Source organism: Ranitomeya variabilis, chromosome 6 (genome assembly GCF_051348905.1).
Source record: "Ranitomeya variabilis isolate aRanVar5 chromosome 6, aRanVar5.hap1, whole genome shotgun sequence".
NCBI lineage: Eukaryota > Metazoa > Chordata > Amphibia > Anura > Dendrobatidae > Ranitomeya > Ranitomeya variabilis.
Genome location: NC_135237.1, coordinates 443,779,745 through 443,798,595, shown reverse-complemented (window position 1 = coordinate 443,798,595; position 18,851 = coordinate 443,779,745). Strand labels below are relative to the sequence as shown.

At 43.3% G+C, this 18,851-nt stretch overlaps 1 protein-coding gene across 1 annotated transcript in view; it reads right to left on the bottom strand.

Moving 5' to 3' along the window:
* Positions 1 to 18,851, bottom strand: part of MAPRE2 (microtubule associated protein RP/EB family member 2) — a 197,165-nt gene that overhangs the window by 161,098 nt on the left and 17,216 nt on the right. Inside the window, exon 2 of the mRNA XM_077270453.1 lies at positions 5,075 to 5,127. The gene's annotated coding sequence lies outside the window, so the exon portion shown is untranslated. The remainder of the gene's footprint in view (positions 1 to 5,074; positions 5,128 to 18,851) is intronic.

Below are 18,851 nucleotides of genomic sequence, written 5' to 3'. Positions count from 1 at the left end.
AGGCATCCCTTGAAATCCCATCCACTATGCTGTAACATCTGGCCGCTGCGGGTTGGATGCTGCCTATGTACGCAGTGTCCAACCCGCAGCGTATACGGACCGTGGGAACATATCCAACACACAGACTGCTCAGCTTTCCCAGCTGACCTGTTAAGTCTTCATCCAGAGAGAGACTCTGGCTCATCTCTCTCAGCTTCAGCTCACATTCTGACTAGACACTCACCAGCAGCACACTCGACTGTTCAACATCCAGCAACAGACACCTAGGAAAAAGAGGCCCTGGTTCTCAGTCACAGCTAGCCAGGTGCATCTAATCAAGAACCCCAGTGCTAGGATGTAAAACATGCTCTTCAGCTTTTTTTTTTTTTTTAGCCATCTTACAATACGGCACATGATTAGGATGTCCGGACACTGTAGCAGGAGGCTGATTCAGCTTTAACATCGTTGTCCACATTCAGGATAGCCATATAGTAAGTGTTTTTTTGTCTTTCTTCCCCTCCTCAGAAGTGCTCAGATTTAGTTTTTTCTTGCTTTATTTTTTTCTCCAGGATTTAACCCTGTCCTACCTGGCTCAGCTACAGCATTTAATGGGGTTGTGACATGCACAACCTGGTCAGATGAGCACTCCCCCTTACCTCCCCTACCCTATACTGCATCACCCTATGTGCACTAGTCTCATTTTTCTCTTTCATTATTTTTTATCGTAATACCACTCTGCGAGTCATATGCTCAGTGTTATGAGCATCTTATTTTCCACTTCATGTTTTGAAAAACACCTAGTAGGAGAAAAGAAAGTACATATCACTTCTATGACTTGGGCCCTGATGAAATCCACTCCAAAGTAAGAACAATTCAATCAAGAGGCAGCAAAAAAAACAAAACCTCCTCTTCAAAAACTTCCCAAAAAAGAAACATTTACTGAATCAGTTTCCACTAGAAAACTCATCATATTAAACCATCTCAGAACAACTCTGTGTGCACATAACCTTAAGGAATATCCACATACCGTATGGCCTGTTTTCCTGGGATTGTCTCATGTATTTAAATGAGGGTTACAAAAAACTATAGACATACTGCAAGAAACAACCCCAATTAGATCAATGGAAATGATCCTCAGTCACATAAATGTTGTCAACATTTGACGATTGCTATATTTGCATAATTAGTTATTTTTTAATTAATTAATTTTTTAAATATTGACGTGGCAGAGACCGATTTCACAAGGTACCCTCAAATTAAATTAAATGAAAGCACCAAAGCATGCACATATACAAGTGCAGTATGGTTTAAAAAAATAATAAAAAAAATATAAAAAAAAGAGTCCAAGGGGAAGATTCACACCAGATGATTAGAGAAAAAAAACACGTATTTGTCACATTAACTGGCTGAATTTATTTACATCAGCCTTAAGAATATCAATGTTAACATATGTACATGATCTTGCCATTTTATTCTTTTCAGAAAATGCAGAATTTTAATTCTTTCTAAACCCTAAATAAAAGCTATCAGACCTGATGTTGTTTAAAAAAGACACAAATCAAAGTAAAGATTACATTGTAGCGAGTTAAGCTGCGAATGTCACATCTGGGTAAAATATAATCTTACTCTTTACAGGAATCCCCTTAATCCAGTCATTTCAAGCATATACATCTGTTATATGGTGTAACAACATCAATAACATTTTTTCATTGGCTATGTATGCCATTTCTTCCAGATGCCATGTTACTGCAGCTTATAAACAATGGCCACAAAACAGCCTCTTGATACAAGGCAGAGTGCAAAAGACCTGTCCTAGAAGACATAGGGTGGCTGTGCTGCAACGTTGCCACCTGCTGGATGAACTCATTATCGCAACACTTAGGCTCTATTCACACAACTATTTATATAAGAGCTATGGCAGTAAACATAGGTTTGGCAAGCAAAACAAAGTATGCAAAAATATCTTGTTATGTATCCATAGTTTTCTTTGGGTTCAATGTATGTGGAAACTGTGTTTTATTTTGGCATATGTTTTATTTAAATTTTAAAGCACGTATGCGGGTCTTTTCATCTCATGATCTATATGAAAAAAAAAAAACTAACATACATTCAAAGAGGACCTGTCACCAGGTCTGAAGTGGGCAGTTGTTGCCCTGTTTTTTTTTTTTTTTTTTTTTTTCTTTTAATATCCGCTATATGGGTCCAGAGATATTTTTATTATCTTAACAAATGGGGCATGAACCCCAGAATAATTATACAGAGAAGCCTAAAGACACCCCCCAGGGAATCCTGAAAGCCATGCCCATAAAAATAAAGGGCCCAATTCATCAAAGCTAATAAAGTGCTAGTATTCCGGTGGAAAAAGCTTTGAAAAGTTACATAATTTTGGCAAAGAAAAAAATATTTAGAATTGAGAATTTGGCGTTACTTGATGTGGAGCTAAAAGTTTTCAATTTTGAACATTCTCACACCATTTTCATCCAGGTCAAAGAAATTGGTGGAGCTAGCTCTTCTTGCTTCATGTGGATGATGTGTCCTATGTCATCCACACAGTGGACTCTGCATCATGCTCTTGAGCAGGTGTACTTCTCTCTGCCTGACTGAAGGCATAGCAAAGTACTATAACGTGCATATGTGGGGAAAGGCCAAAGAGCACCAGTGCATGAGCACCACAACTACTTTGCTCTACCCTCAACAAGGCAGAGATGAGCACCTGCCCAAGAGCGCGATGCCGAGGACACTGTGTGGATGACGTAGGACACGTCATCCACATGAAGAAAGAAAGGAGGAGGCCTCAAATCAAGAACAGTGATGCCCATCGGACTGGACCGGCCAGTAGGCGAGTGTAAAAAACAACTTTTTTTTGTTTCTGGAGAATAGATTGGGGACAGAATGCTGTCACACTGGGTTTATAGATGCTGGTCCTACTTTATGTGGAAAAAATTTGGTTACAGGTTCCCTTTAAATACTTTGAGAGGAAGCAGAAATAAAATAGGAGGAAACACAAATTCTCTAAGTGACAGGTTCTCTATAATGTAGAGATTTTTTTCTTTCTTTGGAATATAAAAGAAGTGTACTTCATTCATATCCTTAACGTGATGTTACCCGAGTAGCAGTGGTCTCTTTTCTTACTTTGTACATTCCTCTTTTCGCTGCCTCTATGAACTAGCATTTAATTCTTGACCAGAAAATGGTTATTAAATTTCAGCAAAATAAAAATAAACATTTCAAAAGGTATTTCCAGTATTAGTATTTAAACAAAGGATGTTTGAGGCCATGTGCACATGCTGCGGATTCCATTGCGGATTTTTCCGCAGCGGATTTGATTAAATCCGCAGTGCAAAAAGTACTGCGGATTTATCGCGGTTTTTTGTGCGGTTTCCACTGCGGTTTTAGACACCTGCGGTTTTTTAATATGGAGCAGGTGCCAAACCGCTGCGGATTCCGCACAAAGAATTGACATACTGCGGAAAATAAACCGCAGCGTTTCCCCGCGGTTTTTTCCGCAGCATGTGCACAGTGGTTTTTGTTTTCCATAGGTTAACATGGTACTGTACACCGCATGGAAAACTGCTGCGGATCAGCAGCAAAAACCGCAACGTGTGCACATAGCCTTACTCCCCAAAATTAGAGTACGTAAAGCAAAAAGCACACCCCATTTGTCTTTGGTTTTGTCCAATTAGAGAATGAAGGCTGAAATTTGTGCCGAATTCTGGGAAAAAGCGCCCATCCTATTTTCTTAATAAACCCTCGATCCCAACAAGAGGAACTAAAATGATTCAACAATTAGCAACAACAGCTGTAAATTAGATTGTGCAACTTGTATATGCAAAAGTAGCCAGGAATTACTTTTCCTCTGTTAAAAAAAATTTGAGCCATACTAATTACAAAAAATGTGAAATGGCTGGAACCAATTACAAAGGATGGAATTAATAACCCATTGAGCTGACTGTGCACTTGAGAAGGTCACATTTATAAGGCATAGCTGTAGTACATAGAAAATGTTATATTGCCTTTATAAAAGCTGCTGGACTCCTGAAAGGAATGACAATCAGAAGAACTATGCTGTATTCTCCAACATGGTGCACGCTCCTCAGTAATGCAGCACAAGATACTAAACAGAGACCGTTCCAGCCTGTACACAGTGTAGTCACTGATAAATCTCCCACAAAGTGTCCTTCATTGCAAATCTAATTTCTGAGCATTGGGTAGTGACTGGGTTGATAGGTACGACTGCAGCCAAATATTCAGCAGTACGGTCAGGGGAATTAAATAGTACAGCAGTGCACTATACACACAATGCAGCGGGATGGGTATCCCAGAAACCTGCATACAGAGGGTATTTAATCACGTAGCTCAGTCTGTGTTATAATGGGTTCTCATTTGCCACTTTGAAGACTGGCTGCCGTCCAGTTAGTGCTGAACATGTAGTGGACTACCTGGACCCCTGGATATCTACAGATCAGCCATCTATACAGTGCGATAATTAAGGACTGGATTTATAGCTTCAAGTGTGAGCAAAGCAACATTTATGACATCACAACAGAATGTAGCCATCTCCTACCATGGATCCAGCACCACGTTGTGGTTTCCAAGAAGGACGAGTTACATGCAAAATACAAATATAAAATTACAGACAAGAAACGAACAATGGCACACGCAAAAATGATTCGCAGGGCTTTGATCTAGTAGCAGTGTGGATCAGAGCCCTGAGAACTTCCTGCTACCCGTCATATCACGACACTGCAGAGGTCTACTAATCAGTTGGGGCTCTCAAAATGCAGGTAGGCTGTGAAAAGTTGGTAAGACTCCAGTCTGGATGCCATGATGTCCAACATGGCTGCAGAACAAGGGTTCTGCGAATCACTTTGCTCAGCTCTAATACACACGCACATTAACATTTGCTTCCAACACCACTTATACACAGAAAAGAAGTCATAGTTAAAGTTAATAAATCAGATAACATTCTTTGAAACATGAAAAAAAAAAATGTGATGGAAGAAGTATTTTTTTATGTAATCCCACGAAAAGACTATTTGCACACAAAATAACTTAAACAGCATTGTATCTGAAACAATAATACAAAATCCCTTACCTCGTGCATTCAGCTTATTCACCAAAAGAAAAGTCTCCAACAAGATCGCTGCCCTGCAATAGAAACAGACCTAAGATAAGCTGGTACGAAATGTATCCAACACAATGACACTACTGTCGGGTTCTTAGCAGTGCCATTACTTGTGGTTTTAAAGCTACAACAAGCTGTTCTATAGAGGCCTTTGTTGGAAATCTGTGATGTGACCTGTATCCACCCCCCTAACAGGAGGGCTCTGGCATTTGTTTAACCCTTTTCCATCCTATGTGGTGTCCTTATTTCTTAGTAAGATTGGGGTGCCTTAAGAAGGGAGAAGCCCTACTAGTGTATAATGGACCAATGGCATCACATTAGGAGGAGAGAGGTAGCAGTGGCCCCCAGTCCTTTGGAGAGTCACACAACCTATGTCACTCAAGAGGACATCAAAATAATAAATGACACATGGATTGTGAGCACTTTGACAGGTCTAACATTTTCCATTTACATATTAAAATTCAGAAGGGATATTACCATTTTTCACTAAAAATATTATATTACACACATGTACATTTATTATATATTGTTATTATGTATTATAACCTTGAGTCTCTGGGCAATGGGGAGCCAGGGAAGGGTTTGACAGAGAGAAGCAGGGGGACAGGTGGATTAGTCGGACAGCAGAGTTTAGAATAGATTGGAGGGGTGCGAGAGTGTTCGAGGGGAGGCTACAGAGCAGGAGGTTGCAGTAGGCAGGAGATGATGAGGGCATGCACTTGTGTTTTTGCATATTCTTCATTAAGGAATGCACGTATCCGGGAAATATTTTTGAGTTGGAGTTGGCAGGGAGTGGAATGGGCTTGGACCTCTGCGAGGTCAGAGTCAAGAATTACTCTGAGGCAGCGAGCCTGCGGGACTGGAGAGAGTGAGCAGCCATATACTTTCATGGATAGGTCTGTTTTGGGTGAGGGTGGAGGTTGAGTGAGATTGGTTAAAGATAATGAACTCTGTTTTATACATGTTAAGCTTTAGAAAATCGAGCAGAGTAAAAGGATGAAATACCGGACAGACATTGTGGGCTTCTGGTTAGTAAGAAGATTATATTGGGTCCAGAGAGGTAGATCCGTGTGTCATCAGCATAGAGATGATACTGAAAGCCATGGGACTCCATGAGCTATCCCAGCTGAAGGTGTAGCTGGAGAAGAGCAGGCGGTTCTAGAACTGAACCTTGGGGGACACCAACAGATAGGGGGTGAGATGAGGAGGAAGTTTGTCAGTGGGACACGCTGAATGTCCAGTCTGTTAGGGCCAGGTCTCCGTGATGCCAAGAGATGAGAGAGTCTGTACTAAGAGGGAATGGTCCACTATGTCGAAGGCAGAGCACTGGTCCAGAAGGGGGAGGAGGACAGAGTAGTGTCTCTTGGATTTGGCGGCTAGTAGGTCATTGGTGACTTTAGTCAGGGCAGTTTCAGTGGAATTTTGTGGTCGGAAGCTAAAATTGTAAACGGTCAAAGAGAAAGCAGGAGAAGAGGTGGGAGGACGAAACAAGATGGACGTGTTGTTCCAGTAGTTTTGAGGCATATGGGGAAATGATATGGGGCAATAGCTAGACACAGAGGATGGGTCAAGGGAAGGCTTTTTGAGGATGGGTTTGATCAAGGCATGTTTGAAGCATGAGGAGAAGACAGCAGTTGTTAGTGATAGGTTGAAGGGATGGGTTAGGGTTGGGATGAACACTTGGGATGAGGCTGGGCAGTGCACAGGTGGTGAGATGTGATCTGGAAAGTAGAGAGAGAAAAGTTGATTTTCTGTAGTGGTGGAGAAGCTGGTTTTGGAGGAGAATGGCTGAATAGTTAGGGGCTGTAAGGAATGTAGGCCAAAGCTTTCTCTGATGTTCTTAGTCTTCTGCTTGGAGAATGAAGCCAAGTCTTCAGCAGAGTTGAGACGGAGGAGGTGCTGGGGGATGGAGGAGAGAATTAAAAGTGTTGAATCGCTGTTTAGGGTTGTGAGACAGGGAGGATATGAGAGATGAGAGGTATGTTTGTTTAGCTGCAGTGAGTGTGGACTTGAAAGTAGCGAGACTAAATGTGATGAAGTGCTCCCTGGAATGGGATCTTTTTCATCAGCGCTCAGCAACCCTGGATACCTGCCTCAGCTCTTTAGTCAGGCTGGTGTGCAAGGGTTGCCTGTTGATTGTGCGAGCCTTGGTTTGTGTGAGGAGGTGACCGATTCAAGAGCTGCAGCTTTTATGGTGTTATATGTGTCAGCAGCATCTGTGTTGTGTAAGGAACTTATGTCTGCAATAGGGAGAAGGGATTCAGAAAGAAAGTGTAAATCAAGGTGTTTGAGATTTCTTCAAGGGTGTGCATGTTTGTGGAGTAGGGATTGTGCACCTAGAAAGGAGACGGAAAAGAATGAGACAGAGACAGAGAGACAGAGAGTGTGTGTGTGTGTGTGTGTGTGTGTGTGTGTGTGTGTGTGTGTGTGTGTGTGTGTGTGTGTGTGTGTGTGAGAGAGAGAGAGAGAGAATGTGAGTTGGAAAGGTTAGATGTGAATCAGAGGCAGGTTCAGATGAGGCCCAGTATGTGGCCATGTTTGCGAGTTGCTGCGGAATACCATTGAGCAGGGCGAAGGTGGAAGTGAGAGATAGAAGCTTAGAGTCAGTTGAATCGGAAGTGTCAGAGGGGAAGTTGAAGTCACCCATGATGATTGTAGGGATGTCAGAGAAAAGTAAATTAAGTAGCCAGTTGGTGATGTGGTCAAAAAAAGGTGGTGGCTGGCCCTGGGTGGCCTTAAATGGCAGCCAGTTGGAGGTTGGCGGGGGGAGTAGATGTGCACACAGTGCACCTCAAAAGAAAGAGTAATGAAGGGTGGCAGTGAAATTGGGGTGAAGGCGCATTTATCAGACAGGAGAAATCCAAAACTTCACCATGCTTGTTGCTGGGGTGGGTGAAAGAAAGATGGAATCCACCATAAGAAAGTGCAGCTGTGTCAGAGTAGTGAGTGATGCGGAGGAAGCAAAGTTTTGTGATGCTGAGAAAGGAGAGTTTGTTAGTAATGAAAAGATCATGAATGTATAAAAAAAAAAAAAGTTTGTTGCCGTCAGAGCAAGCATTCCATAGAGCTCCTGTTAGAGGGACTGGGGAAGTGGGGGCTGGGTCAGTGGGTATGAGGAAAGAAAGGTTGCATAAATCTGTGACATGAGAGGTGACTTGATATGTGGTGAGGAGGACCAGGATCTGGAGAAATATCACTGGCAGTGAGGAGGAACGTGTTTGTAGGTGGGAGTGGAAGAGGGCATAGGGCAGCTGTCTGTGTTTGGTGACAAAGGATTGTAAATTGAGGAACTTTTGTGAGGAGAGGAAATGTATGGGAAAGATGGAGGAAGAGATAAAACACTTCATTACTATGTATGGGGATTAGGAGGATTAGTAGGAAGTGAAGGACTCTGGCGGTGAGAGTGGAAACAAACAAGTATTGTTTATTTTAACTATATATCCTGTTACTTTCAGTTTCAATTCTGGTCTAATTCATTGCAGTACACTTAGATGCTGCACTTAGATGCTGCATGAGCAGACTAAAGTCTATTGCAGACCGATTGTTCACAATATATTTGCTTACAAATGCATTCAGGTATTCAGGTGTGAAAACAGAGGGGAGAGGCCTATACTCATCTTTATTGGATAATTAAACCTGAGCCAGATGCAGAATCTCTCACAGGCAGAGTAAACAGGCTGGTAGTAAAGAAAAGTGTTGAAGGGGGGGGGGGTAGTATAGTGGTCAGCTGCTAAACATACCAAGTAACGGTAAATACAAGCAGTAGAGGTAGGGAATATCATATCTATCTATCTATCTATATACACACACACAGTATATGAATGTCCTAGTGATTTAGACAATAAAAATACCTATGCAACCTAGTACATAAAAAAAAAAAAAAAAATCATATACACGTAGATGTGAAACATTATTCAAATGATAATTATATAAAATTTGGATTGTTTAACCATAGTAACCCATCAAACATCACCTTATTCTCTACAAATCGTTTATAACATACATGTAAAGACCCTTTACACTACATCTACCTGTAGCTTATTCCCATGAGTCATGTGAAATAAGCGTACAGCACATGATGCTTTAGAAATACTCCGATGGATGCTCTACGCTTCTCTTACAATTCCCTGCACCCACCTCCTGTGTATGACAGTCCCTGGGTGCCAAGCAGAGACAGCAGTGTTGTAGACACACACCAGAGAGGAGTGGGCTGGAAATAATGTCTGTGTAAAGTGGCATGCTAAGGCACACAATGAAAAAGAAGCAGCATGGTAATTGTTCCCAATCTTCAGAAAAATGTAGCAAATAAGAAGCAGAGTGCAGAATGAGAGCCTATGATCCCCCTCTGTCCTATAAAGTGCTGCACTATTGACCTGGAAATTATAGATAATTTACTCTTCCTCTGACAAGCATGTCGCCTTCAGCACGTTCACTGCCCTATTTCTTTCAGTGTCGTATATAGCACCACTGTGGTGGGTTTTTTTTTTTTCTTTATATAAATTTTGAACTGTAGACCTAGTGCTGCCAAGTGTGAACTTAAACAACAGGCTAATGTCAAAGTCAAGAACAAAGCAACGTCTCCTGGGACAGAAGGTTCAGAGCAATTATATCCACCTAACCCTAATGGTGCCCTCCGTCTCCTGATATATTCCGTTTAAAGGAACAGTTACCATGGACAGACATTTGGCTGTACAGTATTTAGAAAGTGCAGAATTCTTTTAAATCCTTTAAAAAGGAAATACGTCATGATTTGGTGCCCTATGAAAATAATAAGCAGTATTTTGCTTCACCATCATATATAACATAACTATGTGCAGACTGGACGCCATTTTCATGCATGGTGACGGGTTCCCTTTAAATAGTTAGGACTAGGGATGGGCAGACCCTTGGATGTTTGGGTCCATCGGGTTCGATCTAACTTTATAAAAGAAAAGTTTGGTTCAGGTACCTACCAGAAAGGCACTCGAACTTGATCCCAAACCCCATTCAAGTGAATGAGGGGCCCGAACATCCAGAAGTTCCCACACTGTCATCTGTGTGATAGCGTGGGATACACCAGCTCTGACGGGCGGTAACCTTACTGAAGTTACCACCGTTCACAGCAGCTGGGTATCACGGAGCGCTGCGGGTTCTAATAACAGCAAGAGCAGGCGACGCTGATGATGGTTTTCACCAGTTGGCGCCTGTGCATAGCAGGAAATATGTCAGGGAGATATATAATTAGTGCAGTGCGTGCGTAGCTTACTGTACATGTATTAAGCAAATACAGAAATAAAAAAAATTAAAAAAAAAAGTGCGGGTCACCTTTATTTTTAATACCCAGATGAGAGAAAGCAGACAGCTGAGGGCTGGTGTTGTCATTCTTGGAAGAAGTCAATATTCATGACGCTTCCCAGGCTATTAATATCAACTCACAGCTGTATATGTAGCCTTTATTGGTTATTAAAAAAGGGGGACACCCCCCAAGGAAAAAAAAAAGCTGAAGGCTGATATTAATAAGCTGGGAAGGGGCCATGAATATTGCCCCCCTTCCAGACTAACACCAGCACTCAGCCGCCCCAGAAATGGTGCAATTATTAGATCCGCCAATTCTGACGCTTAGCCTTGGCTCTTCTCACTTGCCCTGGTGCATTGGCAAGCGGGGCAATGGTTTTGGGGTTGATGTAAGCTGTTTAATGTTCGCTGACATCAAACCCAGGAGTAAGTAATGAAGAGGCGTCTATAAGACACACCCATTACTAACCCTGCAGTGAAAAGCAATAAACACACTCAGAGAAAATTCCTTTAATTGTAAAAAACACTCCCGGACCCGCTTTTACCCATTACCTTTAAACAATAAAATAATCCAAAAGTGGTCCGCCGCAAATCCATCTCACGTCCCACAACGATCCCAGAATCTGCTACATCCGGATGCAGTGCTGAGCATTGTCATCAGTACTGTCACCACTCAATGGTTTGACTTATCATAAGACATGTGACAAGGCTTCTTAAAGGGAGGACATTGACTTTTAGGATTGCTACTTCCAATTGGTGACACTAGAGCTCTAGTCCTCTTCCTCTCTGAAGAGACAATTAGCATATTTCCCAGAGGAGCATTGCGGTTTTAAGTCTCCTGATCTTGGCATGCTTAACATGCCACTCTCCACAAGAAGAAACAATATTTCTTGGATAAGAGTAAGGCTTAAAACTTTGGATGTTAGGAATTTAAAGGGAACCAGTCACCTCGTTTTGCCGGTATAAGATGCGGCCACTGCCTTTCAAGACTTATCCTACAGCAGTGATGGGCAACCTTTTGAGCTCGGTGTGTCAAAATTCGCCAAAAAACCGAGCATAACTTGGGTGGTGTGTCACCTTGATAAAAAAACATAATTTTGCGACATGTATAGTTTAAATAACAAATATGTATAATTAGAATTAACTTACCTGCTTAGTGACTTCTTTGTTCATCTGTCAGTTGGTTTCTTTTGTTGGTCTTGCTATTATTTAACTTGTGTGGGGTGCCGTGAACTAAGATAAGTGAGGGGGAGGGGGAATTCTTCCAGTGATGGCGAACCTGTGGCACTCCAGCTGTTGCAAAACTACAATTCCCATCATGTCTTTACAGCCAAAGCCTTTGCTTTGAATGGCCAGCCATGATGGGAATTGTAGTTTTGCAACAGCTGGACTGCCACAGGTTCGCCATCACTGATGCCTCCCTCTCACTTATCTCAGTAATGGCCAATGACACCCCACAGTTCACTGGATGATGGTTGCTGTAGTAGTCACAGGGCCTGAGTCCAGACAGCAATCACAGGGCCTGAGTCCAGACAGCAATCACAGGGCCTGAGTCCAGACAGCTATCACAGGGCCTGAGTCCAGACAGCTATCACAGGGCCTGAGTCCAGACAGCAATCACAGGGCCTGAGTCCAGACAGCTATCACAGGGCCTGAGTCCAGACAGCAATCACAGGGCCTGAGTCCAGACAGCAATCACAGGGCCTGAGTCCAGACAGCAATCACAGGGCCTGAGTCCAGACAGCAATCACAGGGCCTCAGTCCAGACAGCAATCACAGGGCCTGAGTCCAGACAGCAATCACAGGGCCTGAGTCCAGACAGCTATCACAGGGCCTCAGTCCAGACAGCTATCACAGGGCCTGAATCCAGACAGCAATCACAGGGCCTGAGTCCAGACAGCAATCACAGGGCCTGAGTCCAGACAGCAATCACAGGGCCTGAGTCCAGACAGCAATCACAGGGCCTGAGTCCAGACAGCAATCACAGGGCCTGAGTCCAGACAGCAATCACAGGGCCTGAGTCCAGACAGCAATCACAGGGCCTGAGTCCAGACAGCAATCACAGGGCCTGAGTCCAGACAGCTATCACAGGGCCTGAGTCCAGACAGCTATCACAGGGCCTGAGTCCAGACAGCTATCACAGGGCCTGAGTCCAGACAGCTATCACAGGGCCTGAGTCCAGACAGCTATCACAGGGCCTGAGTCCAGACAGCTATCACAGGGCCTGAGTCCAGACAGCTATCACAGGGCCTGAGTCCAGACAGCTATCACAGGGCCTGAGTCCAGACAGCTATCACAGGGCCTGAGTCCAGACAGCTATCACAGGGCCTGAGTCCAGACAGCTATCACAGGGCCTGAGTCCAGACAGCTATCTCCTCAGGCCTCAGAAGTGCAGCCTGGGACTTCTGGTCGGTGCAGCCTGGGACTTCTGGTCGGCGCAGCAGGGAGCAGCGCAATGTCGCCCAAACAACACAGATCCGACGCAGAGGCCTGGGACTTCCGGGAGCTGCGCCTGGCCTACCGGAAGTCCCAGGCCTAGACGCTCTGCACCGGAGCTCTGTTGTTTGGACCCACAGACCCTCCTGCATGGCATCCGATCCGATAAAAAATCGGATCGGATGCCATTGTTTAGTATTCCGATACCGCAAGTATCGGGTATCGGCCGATATTTGCTGTATCGGAATTCCGATACCGAGATCCGATACTTTTGTGGTATCGGGTATCGGTATCGAAACAACATTAATGTGTGTAAAATAAAGAATTAAAATAAAAAATATTGCTATACTCACCTGTCCGACGCAGCCTGGACGTCCGCGAGGGAACCGGCAGCGTTGTTTGCTTAAAAATCGCGGTTTTCCTTCCTTACTTGAAGTCCCGGCTTGTGATTGGTTGCGTGCCGCCCATGTGACCGAGACGCGACCAATCACAGCAAGCCGTGACGTAATTTTAGGTCCTTCAGGATTTTAAAATTACGTTCCGGCGTTGTGATTGGTTGCGTGCGGTCACATGGGCGACGCAACCAATCACAACGCCGGAACGTAATTTTAAAATCCTGAAGGACCTAAAATTACGTCACGGCTTGCTGTGATTGGTCGCGTCTCGGTCACATGGGCGGCACGCAACCAATCACAAGCCGGGACTTCAAGGAAGGAAGGAAAACCGCGATTTTTAAGCAAACAACGCTGCCGGTTCCCTCGCGGACGTCCAGGCTGCGTCGGACAGGTGAGTATAGCAATATTTTTTATTTTAATTCTTTATTTTACATATTAATATGGTTCCCAGGGCCTGAAGGAGAGTTTCCTCTCCTTCAGACCCTGGGAAAGAAGCAATTTCTATGGGGCCGCGGCCGGCGGCCGGCGTGTCACTGAAAATGACTACGCGTGTCAGCACTGACACGCGTGTCATAGGTTCGCCATCACTGTCCTACAGCATTCTGTAAAGCTGCAGATAAGCCCCGGACCCGACCTGAAAGAGAAGAAAAACAAGTTTTATTATACTCACCTGGGGACGGTCCAGTCTGATGGGTGTCGCAGATCCGGGTCCGGCGCCTCCCATCTTCATGCGATGTTGTCATCCTGCTTGCTTCGTGTCCGCTCCTGCGCAGGTGTACTGATCTGCCCTGTTGAGGGCAGAGCAAAGTACTGCAGTGCGCAGGGAAAGGTCAGAGAGGCCCAGCGCCTTCTTCCAGAGCTTTCCTCACTCACCGGTGGTATCGCCATATGACGGACCTGGGCACTAAGCACCATTCCTCTTGCAAGTTTCCTGACAAGTTCTGGAGTGCTGTTCATCATTTAGCAGTGCCATTCCTGTCACAAGTTCTTTGCATATTCAAGTAGCGCTGTTCCTCTCCTGTTATGTGAATAGCCCCACCAGGTCCAGCTGGCATTACCGTCACCAGACCACCCACCTTTATTCCCATAATTTCATATGACATACAGTTTTCTCCAATAAGGATATTCTGATGAAGGTCCTATGACGAACCAAAAACATTTAATTCAATTTATTTGGTCTGAATGTACAATAAAGAAGGAATCAATTTTTTTTCACATATTGAGTGCCAAGTAATTTTTTTGCTTTATTGTATGGGTTGGATACCCGGACTTGAGCACCACCAGCAGTATTATTCCAGAGTGCTGTGTTATTTATTTCCTCAGATGGGGAAAAAGCTTGATTGACAAGGTGAGGAGCACAGAGTTGTAGGTTTTAGGAATAAGAGTAGAATTGAGGAAATTTGCTCGGAGCTGTGATTTTCTCGATATTTGGTTGAAAATAAGTTTGAGGTTATGCCATGGTTGCCACAGTTTGTTAGGAGAGTCTGTGGAGAAGATTAGGGAGTGCCACTTTGCACAAACCGCTTCGAGAGTTTCATTGTTTTATTTGGCAACCAGATTGGTAAAGTAGAGGGAAATATTGGGGACAATGAACACTAACACTGTGGTGTGCAAATAAGCTTGGCTAAGTAGGAGTGTCTCTCACATCTGAGGTCACCTTGTATTTGTCTAATCTTGTTCTTTTTACTACATAAATTTAATAAAAAGCTATTTTAATTGATTTCTCTTGACATTGTGCTGTTTCTGTTCACTTCCATTGGGTATTTTGGTGTAACAAACGGAATGCCATGTCATGTATGCCTAAATTTCAGGGTGCATTGTTTTACTCTTGCCTCTGTTTTCTTGTCTATTTATATTTCCTACATTATATGGGGTTTCCCTAGTTAGGTAAACTTAGATATTGCTTTAACATATTTGGATCCCTTATCTCTCTTTTGGACTCAATAGGTTAGATAAGTACTCTATACGAGGGGATTGTATACTGCTTGAGGACCTATATACAGTGGGAGAAAAAAAAGTATTTAGTCAGCCATCAATTGTGCAAATTCTCCCACTTAAAAAGATGAGAGAGGCCTCTAATTGACATCATAGGTAGACCACAACTATGAGAGCCGAAACTAGAAAACAAATCCACAAAATCACCTTGTCTGATTTGGCAAGATTTATTTTGCAAAATATGGAGTAAAATAGTATTTGGTCATTAACAAAAGTTAATCTCAATATTTTGTTATATATCCTTTGTTGGCAATGTCAGAGGTCAAACATTTTCTGTAAGTCTTCACAAGGTTGGCATACACTGTTGGTATGTTGGCCATACGCACATGCAGATCTCCTCTACAGCAGTGAGCAGTGATGTTTTGGGCCTGTCAATGGGCAACACAGACTTTCAACTCCCTCCAAAGATTTTCTATGGGGTTGAGGTCTGGACACTGGCTAGGCAACACCAGGACCTTCATATGCTTCTTACGAAGCCACTCCTTTGTTGCCCTGGCGGTATGCTTGGGATCATTATCACACTGAAAGACCCATCCATGTTTCATCTTCAATGCCCTTGCTGATGGAAGGAGGTTTGCACTCAAAATCTCACGATACATGGCCCCATTCATTCTTTCATGTACACGGATCAGTCGTCCTGTTCCCTTTGCAGAGAAACAACCCAAAAGCATGATATTGCCACCCTCATGCCTCACAGTAGGAATGGTGTTCTTTGCATGCAACTCAGTATTCTGTCTCCTCCAAACACGGCGAGTTGTGTTTCTACCAAACAGTTCTACTTTGGTTTCATCAGACCATATGTCATTCTCTCAATGCTCTTCTGGATAATCCAAATGCTCTCCAGCAAACTTCAGATGGGCCCGGACATGTACTGGTTTAAGCAGGGGGACACATCTGGCACTGCAGGATCTGAGTCCCTGGCGGCGGAGTGTGTTACTGATGGTAGCCTTTGTTACAGTGGCCCCAGCTCTATGCAGGTCATTCACTAGGTCCCCCCGTGTGGTTGTGGGATTTTTGCTTACTGTTCTTGTGATCATTTTGACCCCACGGGGTGAGATCCTGTGTGGAGCCCCAGATTGAGAGCGTGTCAGTGGTCTTGTATGTCATCCATTTTCTTATTATTGCTCCCACAGTTGATTTCATCACACCAAGCTGCTTGCCTATTGCAGATTCAGTCTTCCCAGCCTGGTACATGGCTACAATTTTGTTTCTGGTGTCCTTCGACACTCTTCACCATAGTGGAGTTTGGAGTGTGACTGTTTGAGGTTGTGGACAGGTGTCTTTCATACTGATAACAAGTTCAAATAGGTGCCATTACTAAAGGTAATGAGTGGAGGACAGAGGAGCCTCTTGAAGAAGTTACAGGTCTGTGAGAGCCAGAAATCTTGCATGTTTTTAGGTGACCAAATAGCTATTTTACACCATAATTTGCAGACAAGGTGATTTTCTGGATTTGTTTTCTCATAGTTGTGGTCTACCTATGATGTCAATTACATGTATAACATTGTCTATTACAGGTTATATATACTAGATTCCTTGATAGGGCGTTGATCCAGGGAACTAGTCTGATTGCCGTATGTGGAGTCGGGAAGGAATTTTTTTTCCCCAATGTGGAGCTTACTCTTTGCCACGTTTTTTTTTTTGCCTTCCTCTGGATCAACATGTTAGGTTAGGCTATGGGTTAAACTAGATGGACTTAAGTCTTCCTTCAACATTAATAACTATGTTACTATGTATTAGTAGCATGTACAAGGAGAACCATAACAGCAAATGCCCGACCAGTACAAAAGTCTACTTTCGTACATTGACACATTCTATTAAAAAATACCTATTGCAAACAAAAAATATTATAATGTATAATAAAATACAAAATGTGTCTATATGTATCACTGAAAAGACCTAGTGTATTTTATATACTGTTCCGTATGCACAGTATGGCTTTTAACTGAGACACTGAAATTGCTGTCATGTAATTCAATTACATTGATTTTTTTACACAATATGTACCATGACAATACGTTACTTTTTAAAAAACAGATACTGAAACCGAGCAAATTGTAACAAATCTCTAAGTAAAAGAGAAATAATTACTGTAACTTGTTTACTGAAATGATCTTTGGAATATTTCATATTGAAAATTCTTTGAGTAAAGGAGTCCTGCAAGCCCGGAGGAATTCATTAATATTCCAATAGTTTGCCTTTAAGATATCAGATCATCACCAAATTTCCTTTGGGCAAACAGAAGCCAAGAAGTATAAACCTTAAACCTATAAGCCATCACTATTTCACCCTGGCTAGCCTATCTGAATGTTAGTAATGGATTAATTGTTATGGAACCTCTAGAGGTGGCTCCACTGTCCATGGTACTGACAAGACGTAGGGACCTACATTTGGAACCGACACAAATACTGAATTATAAGAAGGCAGAATAAAAATCTCTTAAAACATTACTCAACCTTTTTTTTTCTCCTTTTGATTTTGCCAGCTCATTTGTGGGCAAAGGTTGACAAAGTGGGCAGAGCTGAGTTGGGACAAGCGGTGGCATTTGCTGCTAATATGCCATTCGTCCACAGCTCCTGATTCATGAAGAAGCATACAACTCCAGCACACCTCCTCAAGACCAGAATGAGCAACGCGAGAGTCTTGATGAATTGGGTCCATATTCTTTTTCAAACGTACTTACTGCAGTGCTTCTACAGCATTTTGTGGCTGCAGAAACCCATCCTGTCACTTGTGTAACATTTCGAGCCCACACTGTGCCTGGGTACTTCTGGGTAGTGCTGGAATTGGCATGACATATGCACAATCTCCTTTACAGGAAGAGGTCGGGACTAGTTGGAAGAAAATCTGTCAGTAAGATCAATCCATATTTGTGGGTTTTTGTGTCCTGAGGTGGGTTACACTTTGAAACACGTACAAAAAACACCGGATTACGTACCGGTAATGCTCTTTTATAGAGCCACGACAGCACCCACTGAGAGAGAGGGGATCCGCCCCTAGGAACAGGAAACCCTACGGAGAGATAAAAGGGGCGGTCCCCCTCGCTCCCACAGTTTGGGTTACAGAGATTGCGAGGAACCGCCCACCAGTATTAGTAGGCAATTCTATATTATCATTTAATCTTATACTACTAATATTTACAAGAACCAATCACCCTTATTTGTGCTCATATGCAAACTAATATATATAAGGGAGGGAAGTGAAGGGGTGCTGTCGTGGCTCTATAAAAGAGCATTACCGGTACGTAATCCGGTGTTTTCTCTTCGCCACGACAGCACCCACTGAGAGACTTTCAGAGATAGTTATTTGGGGGGGATTATCGTGTTAAGAACCGATCTACCGAAACACAGGTCAGTGGAGGCAGATAAATCTAATCTGTAGTGACTATAGAAGGTAGTAGGAGACGACCAGGTTGCGGCCTTACATATGAGTTCTATTGGAACTTCTGCTCGCTCTGCCCAGGATGATGCTATCGCCCGGGTGGAATGTGCCTTTATAGTCTCAGGTGGATCTTCCCCTTTAGACGAATAGGCCAGGTATATCGCCTCCCGAATCCATCGGGATAATGTGCCTTTCGTAACACCAGCTCCTTTCCTCTGGCCCTGGAAGGAAACAAAGAGAGCCCTGCTCTTCCTCCAGGCGCTAGT